General features: G+C 62.2%; 1 long non-coding RNA gene across 1 annotated transcript in view; it reads left to right on the top strand.

Moving 5' to 3' along the window:
- LOC113486559 overlaps positions 1–13,733 on the top strand; it is a 28,618-nt gene that overhangs the window by 14,161 nt on the left and 724 nt on the right. Inside the window, exon 2 of the long non-coding RNA XR_003399603.1 lies at positions 11,810–11,814. This is a non-coding gene — a long non-coding RNA (uncharacterized LOC113486559). The remainder of the gene's footprint in view (positions 1–11,809; positions 11,815–13,733) is intronic.

Raw genomic sequence — 13,733 nt, forward strand, 5'->3', positions numbered from 1 at the left:
GGGGGGGGGGGCTGGCTGCGCTTCCAGCGGCCCCCAGGATAAGTAGGGGAAAGAGAGGCAGAGGGAACAGCGGAGACAAAAAAGCAAGACCCGCCTGCTGTCAGCAGGGACGCAAACTAGCGGAGGGTTTTTTCCCTTTTGATGCTCGGTCCGCGGGCTGTGCTCGCTGGCGTGCTCCCCTCCATCCCCCTGCACCGCCCTCCAGCTCCCAGCTTCCAGCGAGCCGAGGCTCTTCCAAGGGTGGGCCGGGGGCAGCAGCCCCGGGAGCGCAGCGGGGTGGTGCGGGGGGACGAGCTCCTGCTGCAGAGAAGCACCTGCTCCCTCGCGCGCTGACACATTCTTGGGTTTCTTCAGGGTTCGGAGGGAACATCTGCTTCTCTCAGCCAGGAGATCGCAGTGGGGCCGCCCGAGTGACTGCGGCGGTGGGACGCTCCGCAGAGCCCCTCGGCCGAGGTGACACCCGGCAGGGACTTCGGGGTGCAGTGTGCCCGGCGGGACCTGCCGGCCGTGCTGCCCGCCAGAGGGGCAGAGGTTTGCGGGAAAGAAGCACGTGCAGCCTGGATGAGGGTGAACCAGGGTCCTGAGGGGGCCGTGGGGTCCCAGGCTCGAGAAAGAAGGAAATCCCAGGGCTGGTCCAGAGTCAGGGGTCGTAAAAATGAAAGTGGGTGTTGAGCCCCCTTGTCTACCTGAGCTTCACAGGCTGCCCCCTCAACCTGTGAGGGATGCAAGGTGCTTTATCCCCCAGCCCCCAAATGTCTCTTCCTTTCCTGCAATTCCCGAGGCTCTGAGGCGAGAGCAGCAAGGCCAGAGCCAGGGCCAGGCAGCGGAACCTGCCAAGCCACGTCCGCGGCTGGGCTGGCAGGGGCACAGCCTGACGGCAGCTTTCTGGGGAAGGTCTCCCTGCTGCCCCCCAGCCCTGTTTGGCCACTAAATCCTCCCCCCATTATCTTCTCCATGTGGCGTGGAAGCGCCGGTCTCCTTCTGGGGCAGGTTCACCGCAGCCTCTGCCCTCTCTCTGCCCCCAGCTGTGCGTGCAGATCGGATGCGTGGAGGGAGGAACAAGTTTGGACCCATGTACAAGCGGGACCGTGCCTTAAAGCAGCAGAAGAAAGCTCTGATCCGTGCCAACGGCTTCAAGCTGGAGACAGTGCCTCAGATCACGTCCCCGGTGCAGAACGACTACAGCCTGTCCTCCACCATCCACAGCATCCATGCCATGTCCAAGACCTTGCCGCCCAACCCAGCCGCCCTGACGCCCGTCGACTACGAGCGCAGCCCCTACGGGACACCCTCCCTGGGAATGACTGTGCCCAGCCACACGCCGCTCGCCAGCTACCACTACCCCTCCTTCCCCAACCGCACCATCAAGTCTGAGTACCCGGACCACTACACAAACGCGCACGAGTCCATGTCTGCCTACGTGTACCCAGAGACGTACCCCAGCAGCTCCCCTCCCGACATCCCCGAGGTCATCCTGAAGCTGCTGCAGCTGGAGCCCGACGAGGCCCAGGTGAAGGCGCGGATACTGGCCTGCCTGCAGCAAGAGCAAGGCAAAGGCCGGCATGAGAAGCTCAGCACCTTCGGCCTCATGTGCAAGATGGCCGACCAGACCCTCTTCGCCATCGTAGAGTGGGCACGGAGCTGCATCTTCTTCAAGGAGCTGGAGGTAGGAGCTGGGCAGGGGGGAGGATGCTGCGCTGGACGGGCGATGAGAGGCAGGCAGGGCTGGGGCTGAGGTACCGTGAGGACGGGGCAACGCCGGTGGGCACAAGCCCTGGGCTGCAGGTCTGCTGGTGCGTCCCCATCCTGCTCCCGGCTCCCCGTGTGTCAGGGCTGGGGGCACCAGGCCCGGCTGCATCGCCGGAGCGATTCCCGCTGTCGCCGCGGGGCTAATGGTTTCAGATTCATCACGGCGGGGGCAGGTGTGGAAGCAATCGCCGGCAGAGTGACTGCGGTGTCAAGCTCTAGATATAATTGAAAAATGTAACATTGAGGAATTATAGTTGAGACAATTCTCTCCTCCGCCTTTAGGAGGAAAATCGATGCTGTCAGGTGGGTGCCTATTAGCACCAGGCAGCGGGGCAGGGCTGGCCGGGCTGGGGGACACCCCCGAGCCTCCTCCGGAGCCGCTTCTGCTGCCGGCAGCCCCTGAGCGTGCCGGGGGACGTGGAGCTGATCCCCCCCGAGCCGGGCCACCCCCTCTCACAAATCCCCCCGAACACTAACTGGGGCTAAGGGCTGGATTAGCAGGGCTGGGGCAGCCTCTGCCACCGTGCAAGCCTTGCCAAGAGCTCAGTTGTTTTCCATTCATGTCCCGGGCTGACTTAAGATCCCAAACTGGTGTAAAAATGGGAGAGAAAATTTTGCAATGTGGCCAAAACCCAGAGCGCCACACGAGACCTGGGTGCCTTCCCCTGCTTCCCGTGTGTGGCTGTGCTACCCGGCTCTGGCCAAAATCCCTCCCGCGGGGCCGAGGGGACCTGCCCCGGCACAGGGCCAGGCTCTTCCCCTGCCCACCCCACGGGGTGCCATGGGGCCGAGCGTGGCAGAGCCTCGTGGCCCAAAATAGCCCCCGGCTGCCAGAACAGTGTCAGGAAGCGGCATTGTGGGGGTGGGTCGGGCTCTTTTCAATCATATCAGCGTCCAGCCTGGATTTTGGGAACAGGGTGGTTGTTGTTTTGCAGGAGATATTGTAAACAGTGTAAATTCAGCTCCCGGCTGCATGGCCTCGTAGCCTTGTAGCTCCATTGTCAGCCTGATTGCGCCACCAAAATAGGCCGTTTCCGTGTGAATCCACGTCAGCGGGCGCTCCTCCTCCCGTGGGGCTCCGGGGGGGACGGCGGCGCCGGAGGCCTCACCTGGGCAGGAGCGGGACACGTCCCCCGCCGTGCCCGGGACATGGGGCGCGGTGCCCGGGGATGGCAGCTGGGCTGGGCCTCCCCGTCCATCCCCGCCACCCCAGCGGCTCACGCCTTTGGCCTTCAGCCCACGAGCGTGGGGCAGATCCTCAGCGTCTCGCGGGGCCAGGGACCGCAGGGCACCAACGTCCCACCCTGGCTCCAGAGAGGGCGTGAGAACGTGTGGCTGTGCCTGGCCTTGGCTCCCTCCTGGTGCACGCGGCGGCTGGGCAGGTCCGAGCCCCCAGCACAGGGCTGCGGTGCCGGGGCCCCTCTGCGTGTCCCCCCACCGAAACGGTGCCGGGGCTGCCCACCACCCACCCGGCGCGGCGCGTCCTCCCCAGTGCGGGGCGGTGGCTTTCCCTCAGGCCCACGGAGAGAAGCCGTGGGGAAGCAGGAATAGGTCCGCAGCTCCCAAAACCCCGTTCCTGCTCCTGCCCGGCACATAAAAGCAAACAGCTGCCAGGGCGGTAAATGAACTCCTGCTAGCGCAGAGTTTATGGCTCTACCCTAAAGCCCGCTAGCACGGAGTAAAATCGTGATCTGAGCGATCGATGGCCGTCACGCAGGCGGTCCCCGCCGGGTGCTCAGGGCTCCTGGGAGCAGGGGGTGCGACCCCGTTCCCAAACGGAGAAGGGCCGAGGGCAGTGCAGGGATCCAGGCTGGAAGGGCACCATGCTGGGACGTGGCTCCAGGGTGTCACGCCGGGATGATGCCAAGCAGGGAGGGGGTGCAGGCAGGAGACCCCCTGCATGCTGTCCCCTGCCTGACGGCTCCCAGCACACACGTGCTCCTGTCGCGGGGCTGTTTTGCAGACAGCTGGCTTCTCCCCCCGGCCTTGCAGGGAGCCTGGATGGGAGGGAGCAAACCCTTGGGGGCACGGGGACCCCCCGGCTCTCACCTGGCCAGGACGTGCCTCTGCTCCCTGGCCAGGGAGAGCGGGAGCAGGTCCCCCGGGAGCTGGCTGCTCTTGTCCCCATTCCCATCCCATTCCCATCCCATTCCCACACTGGCAGCCCGGCGAAGGGCAGAGGCAGACCAGGTGCTTTGCCATCTCTGCCCAGCGGGGTGGCCGGGGTGGGGGACATTGGGGAGAGCCCCCCCGGCTCCACCGCTGCGCCCTGGGAAGGAGGGGGGAGATGGGCTAATGGCCTCTTGACATCGGCTCACACGCCACGTCTGCCCGCAGGCGCGGGGCAGTCAGATTGAAAACAGATTTAACTTCCCAGATATATCGTTTCATTTAAGGGCCAGTAATTCTGTCAGTCTGCCACTGACAAACGAGGGTCCCCATGCCAATCCGCCGGGGAGACTGATGTCGCGGTGTTCATCTCGTGTCACCAGGCAGAGAATTACGGACTGCGCTGGCCTTCGGAGGCAAGACTAATAATGCCGCGCGGCAGAGGGGGATTTGGGGGCCCGCTTGTTTATCGAGGGCCGGCCAGGCAGCCGCGGCGCGAGGCCGCGCGGGCGGAGGTGGAAGAGGTCAGCGCTGACGCCCATAAATACGAACTTTAACTGAGTCTAGATGAGATGTGTCAGGACTGAGGGAAGATTTGCAGCACCTCTTCAGGAAGAAAAATATGGGCCGGGGGTGAAATATATTTTGTTGGGTCATGAGTCTCAGGCAACTTTGTCCTTTCAGATGTAATTTTTTTATATATATATGGAGAGAGACAGACAGAGAGATGTGCATGCACGCGCACGCTTGCACACTCTCATTGTGTCTGGTTTCGGTTTGGTTTATACACACGTATCTCGCACAGCCTGGTTTATATAGGTGTTACTGCCATAGGTCCATAGAAATATCGTGCACACAGGGGTGAGGTGACCTTTAGATTGGGATGAGCAGCCAGGAATGTTAAACAAATTGCCGCGGTTTCAGCCCGAAGGCCGGGCTGGGCTGGGCGTGCGGTGGGTCCCTGGGGCACGGCATGGCCACGGGGAGAAGGGCCGATGCTGATCCCCTCCTTGCCGTGGGGCAAAGCCATCCACGGGCAGGCAGCAGTGCCGGGGGGACACGCGCTGAGGGCAGCGCCGTTCCCACGGACCGAGGGGCTGCTGCGGGTCGCTGGGGCTGTTTCTGCTGGGCTGCTCTCCCTCGCTTCTCGTTAGAGATCTCGCAGCCACGACGGAGCCTATTTGCAGTCAGTTGCTTCTCTGCCTTTAGCATGCGTGGGTCATCTTGACCCCATCTCCTGGCCAACAGCCAGAGCGTTTTTGGCAGATTTAAAATCTCCTTCTGGTCATGGATGCTGCCGCAATATTTAGCATCCTATGCACTGGGGGAAAAGTGACGGCTCTCGCTGCCTGATGGCGTCCCGGCTGGCACAGCCCTGCCCTCGCTGCCGGCACGCACACGGAGCCAGGATGCCCACGCAGCCTTGCTGCCTGCCAGCCCTGGCAAAAAGCAGTAGCCTGGGCCACAACAGCGTGCCCTGCCAGCAGGGAGACGAGATCCTGGCCTTGCCACGCTGGTCTTGGTGGGATTTTTTGCTTTAAGATGCCCATCACTGTGGTATCTGGGCAACGGGATGGGGACCTGCATTGGCCATTAACACCTTAGACTTGTGTGGGGTTTCAATTGCGGTGCTGGCGGACGGTAATCCACCTTCACACTTCTAGCCAAGGTGACGGGTCCTTCTCGCACCCGGTAATTGCCCGGGCTGAGACTCGGGGCGCTGGCGTGTGCCATGCACCCGCACGGCTACTGCTGGGTCAAATCCTGCGCCAGGGATCAGGGCGGAGGCCTGGGGAGCGTCCCTGGGGGGCATCCGAGCTCTCCTTGTGCCCGCGGCGTGCCGAGGCTGGGTGAGGAGAGGCCAGGGGGTGATGTCTGGGGACCCACTCAGCAAAGTGGGGCTGCTGGTGGGTCCTTGTGCTTCACCGCGCCACCGAGGTGGTGGAGGGCAGGCGGTGGCGCCCGAGGCAGGGGATGCCCAGGACCAGCCGCACAGGGAGCAGTGAGCGCAGCGGGGCTGTGCCGTCCCCGAGGGGGGTTGATTTTGGGGTGCTGAGGTGCTAGGGTGGCCTGGGCACATTTTGGGGAGCCCCAACCCTCCCAGGGGCTTCCTCACCTCTTGCCTATGAACCCACAGTGAGGACTGCAGGAGGTTTAAAATTGTATCGGCTCGGGGGTCCTGCAGCCCTGCACCCCAGCAGCGCCGGCCGTGCCTCTGCACACCCTTGTGCCCCCCAGGCCTCGGTCCCAGCCCCTTTGCTGCAGGGAAATGCCTTTTTTTGCGGGTTGCAGGCGTTCAGCAGCAAGGTGCTCTCGGTGGCCAGTGGCAGGGGAGTGCTCTTCCTGCGTGGGGAGGGTTTCGCTGCCTTGTTTTGTGAATGGGTTAAATGCTTGCTTTAAAAAAAAATATATCTTAAAAACAGGTTCTTGATAAAACAATCTGTTGAAAAGCCTTGACATTAAAGGAGAAACATTTTTTTATTAACTTTTAAAGGAGAGAGCGTGTGCGTGCTGCCTGGCCGGGGGATGCCCGCTGGGCCGATGCCTGCTGCCGCCCCAGTCTGGGGCACGGGGACACCCAGTTTGGTGCTGGGGTCCCTGGAGATGTCCCAGAGCCCTGCCCGGCCCCCAGAGACCCCGTCCCGCTCCTGGCCACGTGCCCCCCTCGCCGTGGCCACGCGGCTCTGGCGCACCGCAGTGCTCCCAGGACGGGCCGTGGGCGCGATGCAGGGAGGGGCTCTGCCGAGGGACCCGAACCCATGGGAGAAGCTGAGGAGCGATTTTTAAAGGAAGAAGATTTCCAAATTGTTGAAACGCTTCCTTTTGGGAAAGCTGAATTTTTTTAAAAACCATTTTCAGGGCTAAACCTTCAGCCTGTCCCTTCCGGAGCTCGTCCCGCTCAGGAATGAGGCACAGGAAGGAGCTTCCAAAACAAGGCTGCAGCTCAGCCGGCGCGGAGCAGCTCAGCAGCGGGCGGGCTGGGCTGGCCGCGTGCTGCGCGGGCTGGCCACCGTCACAGCCAGCCACTCGCCTTGGGGCGGAGGTCAGCATGAACGCAGAAAATCTCCATTTTGTTTTGATGCAGAAAATGCTTTCCCCCGCTTCTTTGTTCAGCAGCCGAACTGCTGGGCCGCGGGCCGTGGCTCCTGTGCTGGTTTGGGCCATGTGGCCTTGGCAGCCCCCTTGCACCTCTCTGCTGGTGGGGTTTGTGCCATCGGGCAGGCGCAGGCACCGCAGCCCAGGCTGCTGTCGCTGCCTTCTGCGCCGCATCTCCCTCCCCGTGCTGCTGCGTCCGGCTCTGACCACCCACCGCACTTGAGAAACAAATCCCAGTGGCTCTCGGGGAGTGCTGGGCTCCAAGACCATAAAGCTCTTTCTCATCTGACTTCTATTCCTTTTGCAATCTCCCAGCACTGGTTTATTGCAGCCTCTTCAGCAAAATGAGGGTATTATCCAGTCCGGTGATACTGCATCTGTCTTCCTTCTATTAAAGGCAGCGAGCACAATGGCTCTGCAGAGCTCTTCTGCTGGCGCTGAATTTGCTCTGCGGGGAAGTATTAGTGATAACCCCCAGCCCTTCCCCTACATCAGCCCTGCAGGAGAGGGGGGCTCCGGGCAGGGTGGGGCCTTGGTGCTTTGCAGAAAGGAGTTGGGGTCCCGCGGAGAGCAGCGCCGAGGGGATGAAGCCCATGGCAGGGTGGTGGGGAGGGCAGCGGGGTGCTTCGTGCCTGCTGCCCGGGCCAGGACGGCAGCGTGTCCCGTGTCCTGCCATGGCTCCGGGCACAGGGACCTGCCAGGGCTCTTGGTTCTGCCCAGCGCAGGCGCTGCTGGTGCTGGCAGCTCGTCCTGCCCGTCCCTGGCAGCCCAGCGGCTTCTCCGCGAGGCCTCTGGGGGTCTTTGCAGTTTGTGTCCTGGGTTGATCGTCTTGCCAGAGGCAACTGCGGGCGTTTGTTTGCAAATGTGGACGCTTGTACCTGTGCCTGCACGTACACACCAGCACACGTGGAAACGTGCGCGTGATCACGCGTGTGCTGCTGCGTGGGCAGGGCCCCACCTGGCAGCGGCAGGGCACGGCGATGCCCCGTGGCCGGCAGCTCCCCCGCGGCCGTGCCGCTCTGCCCCCCTGCCCAAACCTGCCATCCCAGGCGGGGAGGCAAGGCTGGATACTGTCTTCTTTCATTTTAAAGTATCCAGAGGGGCTGCCTGGAGACACAGGGCCTTTTGTGCAGCAGCTGTTCCCTCCCACCCCGGGACGCGGCCAGCAGTCATTTTGTTAAAGATTTCTGCGCTCTTCAGGGAGGTTGTGCCTGGTGGGGGGAAAACCTGTGCTGATAAGAGCCAGCAAGTGCCACCGAAACACACTGAGCTGCTTCAAAGCGCTGCCCAGCTGCCTGGCCCATCTCCTCTCCTCCAGCCCGGGGTCCCCTGTGCTGGGGGTGCAGCTCCAGGGCTCGCTGCCCCCCCGAGGGGCGGGTGCCATGCATGGGGGTGCAGCCCGGCTGCGGGGTGCTGGGGGTTGCAAACCCTCCCTGTAGACACTAACCAGTGCGGTGCGTTGGGGTTTGCCGTCCTCTCCTCCCCGCCGGCATGGAGAGAGGGGGCTGGAGGAGGCGCGGGGGATGCCAGCGGTGAAATGAAGTGGGGCACGATGTCCAGCCCAGTTCCACACCAGCGGGGAGGACGTGGGAACCAGGAGCCAGGGCAGGGCTTTGCAATTAGTGTTTCATTAATCAGATGCAGCATCTCCTCGCTAGGAGGTTGTTCACAGTCAGACTGAAATTTCCACGTGTAAATGTGTGTGTGGAGATTTTGGGGAATGTTCTGCAGGCAGTGAGGGTGAGGAAGGATTCAGGTTCTTAAAAAAATGGGGCTTTTGCCAGGCTGCGAGGGTCAGGGACAAAGTCCTGGAGGACCAAGTCCCGTCCCACCCGGAGGAGCTGGGTTCCTGAGGGAGGGGGTGATGCCCCCTGCACCCCCCGCGATGGGCTGGCGAGCAAACACGTGCTCAGAGCAGTGCTGGGGCTGGGCGAGTCTCTGTACATCAGGTCACCAGGGCTCTTAGGGGGACGCAGGGGTTTGTCCCATCTCCAGACGTCATGTTGATGCCGTGTCCGTGCCAAGGCATTGCCCATGCTGGTGGCAGAAGGCCTCAGCCTCTCTCTGCTTCATGCAGCAGCACTGATGACACTACCTCCGGGTGCTTGAGCAGTGAAAATTGTTTTTTTTCCACACTGATGCCAGTCTCCTAGAAACTCCCTTTCTGTTGTGCTCAGGGTGAGGCACAGATGAGGGCGAATCCTGCCCAGGTCCACGCTGATGTGGCAACATGCCATCGTGGCTGATGGTGTGAGTGTGAGCTGTCGGTATCACAGGGCTGGAGCGTGGAGCCGCCCCTCGAATGTGAAGCTGGGGGTCTGGAGGGCCCCTCCTGCCAGCTGGGAACACACTGGTGCGGACATCACCCGCCCCCACGGCCGTGTCCCGGTGCGATGGGTGTCAGCAGCGCGGCTCTGGGTGTCTTTCAGGTGGGCGACCAGATGAAGCTGCTGCAGAACTGCTGGAGCGAGCTGCTGGTGTTTGACCACGTCTACCGGCAGCTGCAGCACGGCAAGGAGCACAGCGTGCTGCTGGTCACCGGCCAGGAGGTGAGCGCTGGCCCGCAGAGACCGCGGCGTGGAGGTGGGGGCCGGGTGGTGGGGCTGGAGGGGGGGACGAGTTGTTTTTGCTGCGCTATGGGACTGCTTGTGCAAAGATCCCATCCCATCCCATCCCATCCCATCCCATCACGTGCTGTCCCATCCCATCCTGCTATCCAGCTCCTGGTTCTGGAGGAAAGTTTTTCATGGAAAGATCAGCCCTCACACCTGTATTTGCAGAGGTGGGACATGAGGAGGGGGCCCCTTCCCTCTCTGGGGGTGGCTTCTGGAGATGTAGGTGCCTGTGATGCCACCATCCTGCAAAGGGCCCCCCTGGAGAAACCCCTCAGCCTTTGTTTTGACACCCCTAATTCTTGGTCAGTGCTCTGGGCTGGTGCGTGGGGTCCCCTGCAGCAGGTTTGGGGGGGACTGGGGCCACCACGGCTGATGCCGTCCCCGTCCCTGCAGGTGGACATGTCGGCCATCGCGGCCCAGGCCGGCTCCATCCTCAACACGCTGGTGCTGCGGGCGCAGGAGCTCGTCCTGCACCTGCACTCGCTCCAGCAGTTCTGCAGCAGCTTCATCTGGTCGCCCACCTGAAAGACACCCAGAGCCGCGCTGCTGGTGGGTGGCCGCGCTCGGGGTCCCGGCCAGGCTGCTCTGGGGTGTCGGGGTGCACAGCCTGGGAAGAGGCTTCTAAAGAGCAGCTGGGACCTGCCGGCTTCTCCGCCTTGACAGGGGGTTGGAAATTTGGAAATGTTCCCCGCTGCGGGGCCGGGCTCTGCCTCCAGCCATGGGGGACGTTGCCACCGTTAGCCAAACGGAGCCTGTTTTGGTCGCTCACCCGTCGCACCGGGCAGGGAAACAACCGGCTGATATGGCCGCGGCAAAACAGGCGCCTTGAGGGAGGCGGCAGCCGGGGACGGGCCTATCTGCCGGGGTTTGCGTCAGCGGCAGGGGCTGTGTGTGGCTCCGGGTTAGGCTCAGCCCCGGAGCCTGCGGTCAGGCCCAGGCGGCCGCCTCGCACAGTCCCGCCTCACCTAGACAAAATACGCTGGAGCTGTGGGCTCTGCCCTCATTGTCGTGCCCAGATCCTGGCCCAATCCTGCCCTGGCTGTGCCCTGCCCCTGCCCTGCTCCTGCCCCTCTCCCGCCCTGGCCAAGCTGCTGCCCTGCAGGGAGCATCTCCCCATCCTCCTCGGCCAGGGATGTGCCTCCTTCCCCCGCCAGCCTCTCCCCGAGACGGGGTGCCCGTCGCAGTCCCGCCGGAGCCACCTCAGCCCTCAGTGGGGTGGCTGTGCGCGGTGCTGAGCACCACGGGGACTCCAGCTGCCCTCGCTACTGGTGCTGACACCTTTCCCTCAGCCCCGTCCCCATCTCACCTCCCGGCACGAGGACGGTGGCAGGGCCTGCGGGAGGCTCACGGGCTGCTGCACTCCCGGCTCTGCCACCGCAGCTGCTTCGCTTCCCACACCTCGACGGCGGCTGCGAACTGTGTGTGTACCCGGACGGGGCAGGGACCGGCATTTCCCCAGGGAAACCTGCGTTTGGGTCGCTGCAGCCGCCGGGTGCTGGTGCCAAGCCGGGACGGTGACCCCAGCCTGGGCCAGCCCTGTCCCCATCCCATCCCCGTCCCTGTCCCAACGCCTCGCTCCGTGTTTGCACTTCAGCATCTGGGGGGTCCCATCCGGGGGGGTCCTGCCAGTGGCTCTGGGCCTCATCGCCAAGCACAGCAGCACTCTGCGCCCGGCGGGCCCTGCTGTGTGTTCGGTGGTTTGTGCTTGAGGGAGAGTTCGCGTCACCGTACGCCACCGCCGCTGAGGAGCCAGCCCGCCCCACGAGCAGCACTGCCACTGGGTTAATGGGTGAAGTGGGAGCCCTGACACGCTGTAGGCAGTGGGAATCCACTCCCCCATCCCAGGGGCCCAGTACGGTCTGCGGGAGCCACTGGTTAGACTGGGATGTGCTGGGGATATGTCCCCGTTAGCAGGGGCTGCGGGTGCCCGAGGGGCCTGGGCAGGGTGGGTGTCGGGGCGCGGGAGCCGTGCTGCCCTCCCATCCGGCGGCTTTCTTTTCCTCTCGAGCTGTTTTGAAATTCAGAGAAATTCGATATGAAAATCTGCGGTTCGAGCAGTGATAAGGTGTGGCACAAACAGTGCCCGGGCTGTGGGATCAAGGAGCTCGTGCCCTGAGGCAGGACCTTCCCCGGCTCTTGCCCCACAGGCCCAGCACAGGGAGGGCCCCCCCGAGCCCTTGCTGCCCCCTGGCCCGGCCCGGCCCCGCACACAAGCGGGAGCAGCATCTCCCCAAGCGCAGCCGGCGTCGGCGGCCGCGACGCTTGTGCCGCTCGCGGCTGCGGTTCCGCGTCCCCGGAGCAGCAGCTTTCCGGGAGGGCGTGGAATCAAATAGCCGTTATTTTCCCAGACATCATTTTGCCCCAAATCCAACTTTTTCTCTCCATACTGCAGAGCTCACTTGGAGTAATTTGCCCTTCGCAGGCTCAGCTGTAGAGGATGGGATTGTGTATTATGTGCAGGATGTAATTGCCTTTAACAAGAGAATTTCCACATTTACCACTCTGCCACAGCACAGTCAAAGCCAAGCCCCGCTCACAAGAGCTGCCATTTGAGTTCTAAATAGATTTCTCTCCTGAGCAGGTAAAGAGATTTAATTAAAATTAGGGCTTCTCAAAATAGCAATATTTATGAGGACGGCACAGGTTAGCTTTGTTCTACAGAAGGGCTTAATAGAGCCTTAATGGATTGACCTATCATTCGATTTCATGACTTACATTCATGAAGCAGCTACTCTTGGGGAGGGGAGGAAGAGAGGCTTTTATAGCCCACATTCCCTTAAGCGTTTGCAATTTATCAGCAGCTTCTCCCAAACAAAAGGAGCTGTGAATAGGAAGAACACTTGAGGGCATAGAAATAATCCCAGGCATATCTGTATGTGTGATGGGAGGCTTTGTCACAGGACAGTCTTTGCAACTGCTGCAGTGTCTCTAAATGAAGTGAGTCAATGTTATTTGGACAACATTCTTTATTCCTTGCAGGAATGAAAAGATTATTCAAATATTCAATTAAACAGTGAATAGGGTCTTTCAGAGAACCAGGTGAGTTCATCGAGTAGAACTAGCTATTGTTGAGCCAACTCAGGGGATAGATTTGACATTTATCAATATAACTTCTTTTTTTTTTTTTTAATGACATGCACAATAACCTTATGCAGATAAAGAGATTTCATAACAACAACCCGGGTAGAAGGGAGGCGGCCACAATAGGAGCAAATGTGCCGCAGGAGTGAAAAGGGAAGGGTGATCTGATAAAGTGCATCTTGGCACGACCCGCGGCGCTTTGTGCCCGCGCCGCACAGTGCCCAGCCTGGCCGTGGGCATGGCTGGGGGCTGCGTGTCCCCCCCAGCCCCTCCCGGCTGTGCCCCTGCTCCCCGGGCTCTGCCCGAGCACGGGCCAGGGGGTCCCAGCTTTGCTGGGCTGGAGCAGCACTGGGTGCCGTGGTGCCCCCCAAGGAGAGCCGGGTAGCGGGGGGTACCACGGACCCCACCACCCAGTGCCCGTCTGCTCCCTCCTGCCCAGGCAGCTCCGACAGCACCGCGCTTCGCCCGCTGCTCTGGGTACTGCCGCGTTCAGCTCCCCGCTCTTTTGGGATGAAAACCAGAAATCCCCCCCAAACTCCCAGTCACCTTGGCCAGTCCCCACGCCCAGATTTCCCTGTTCCAGCCCGTGGCGGGGATGTGTCCGGGCTGCCAAAACAAACCTGAATTTGGCCGTGCACCAGGGGCTGGAGGCGGGAGCAGAGCCGGCAGGGCCGTTACAAGCGTGGCGCTGCTGGGCGCCTCCGTCCCGTACAGTAAATGGACTAAATCCAGTCACCCCAAATGGGCCCCAGCAGGGCTCGGTGCCAGGGTTTGTAGCAAGGGCTCCCACGGGCGGGCACCAAGATGCCATCGCTGCAGCCGGCTGATGGGGCCGAGAGCTGCGCGCGGGGCTGGTTGAACGACTTGCTGCGCAGATTAAAAATTGGTTCTTCCTTCGTGGAGCACTGGTGGCAACCCGAGCACCGAGGCAGTATCCTCGGAGGACAGACCCCAGCTTAGGCTGCCCCAAAAGCCTGGAGAGACCCTGGCCCGCTAGGCTGGGTTGTCCCTGCAGCCACCCTCCTGCCCAGGGACAATCTGTGCCCCGGGGCTGCGTGTGCCCCGGCTCCAGCGCTGCCATCG

This window comes from Athene cunicularia (assembly GCF_003259725.1).
Source record: "Athene cunicularia isolate RWA chromosome 17 unlocalized genomic scaffold, athCun1 chr17_part1, whole genome shotgun sequence".
In the NCBI taxonomy this organism is placed as follows: Eukaryota; Metazoa; Chordata; class Aves; order Strigiformes; family Strigidae; genus Athene; species Athene cunicularia.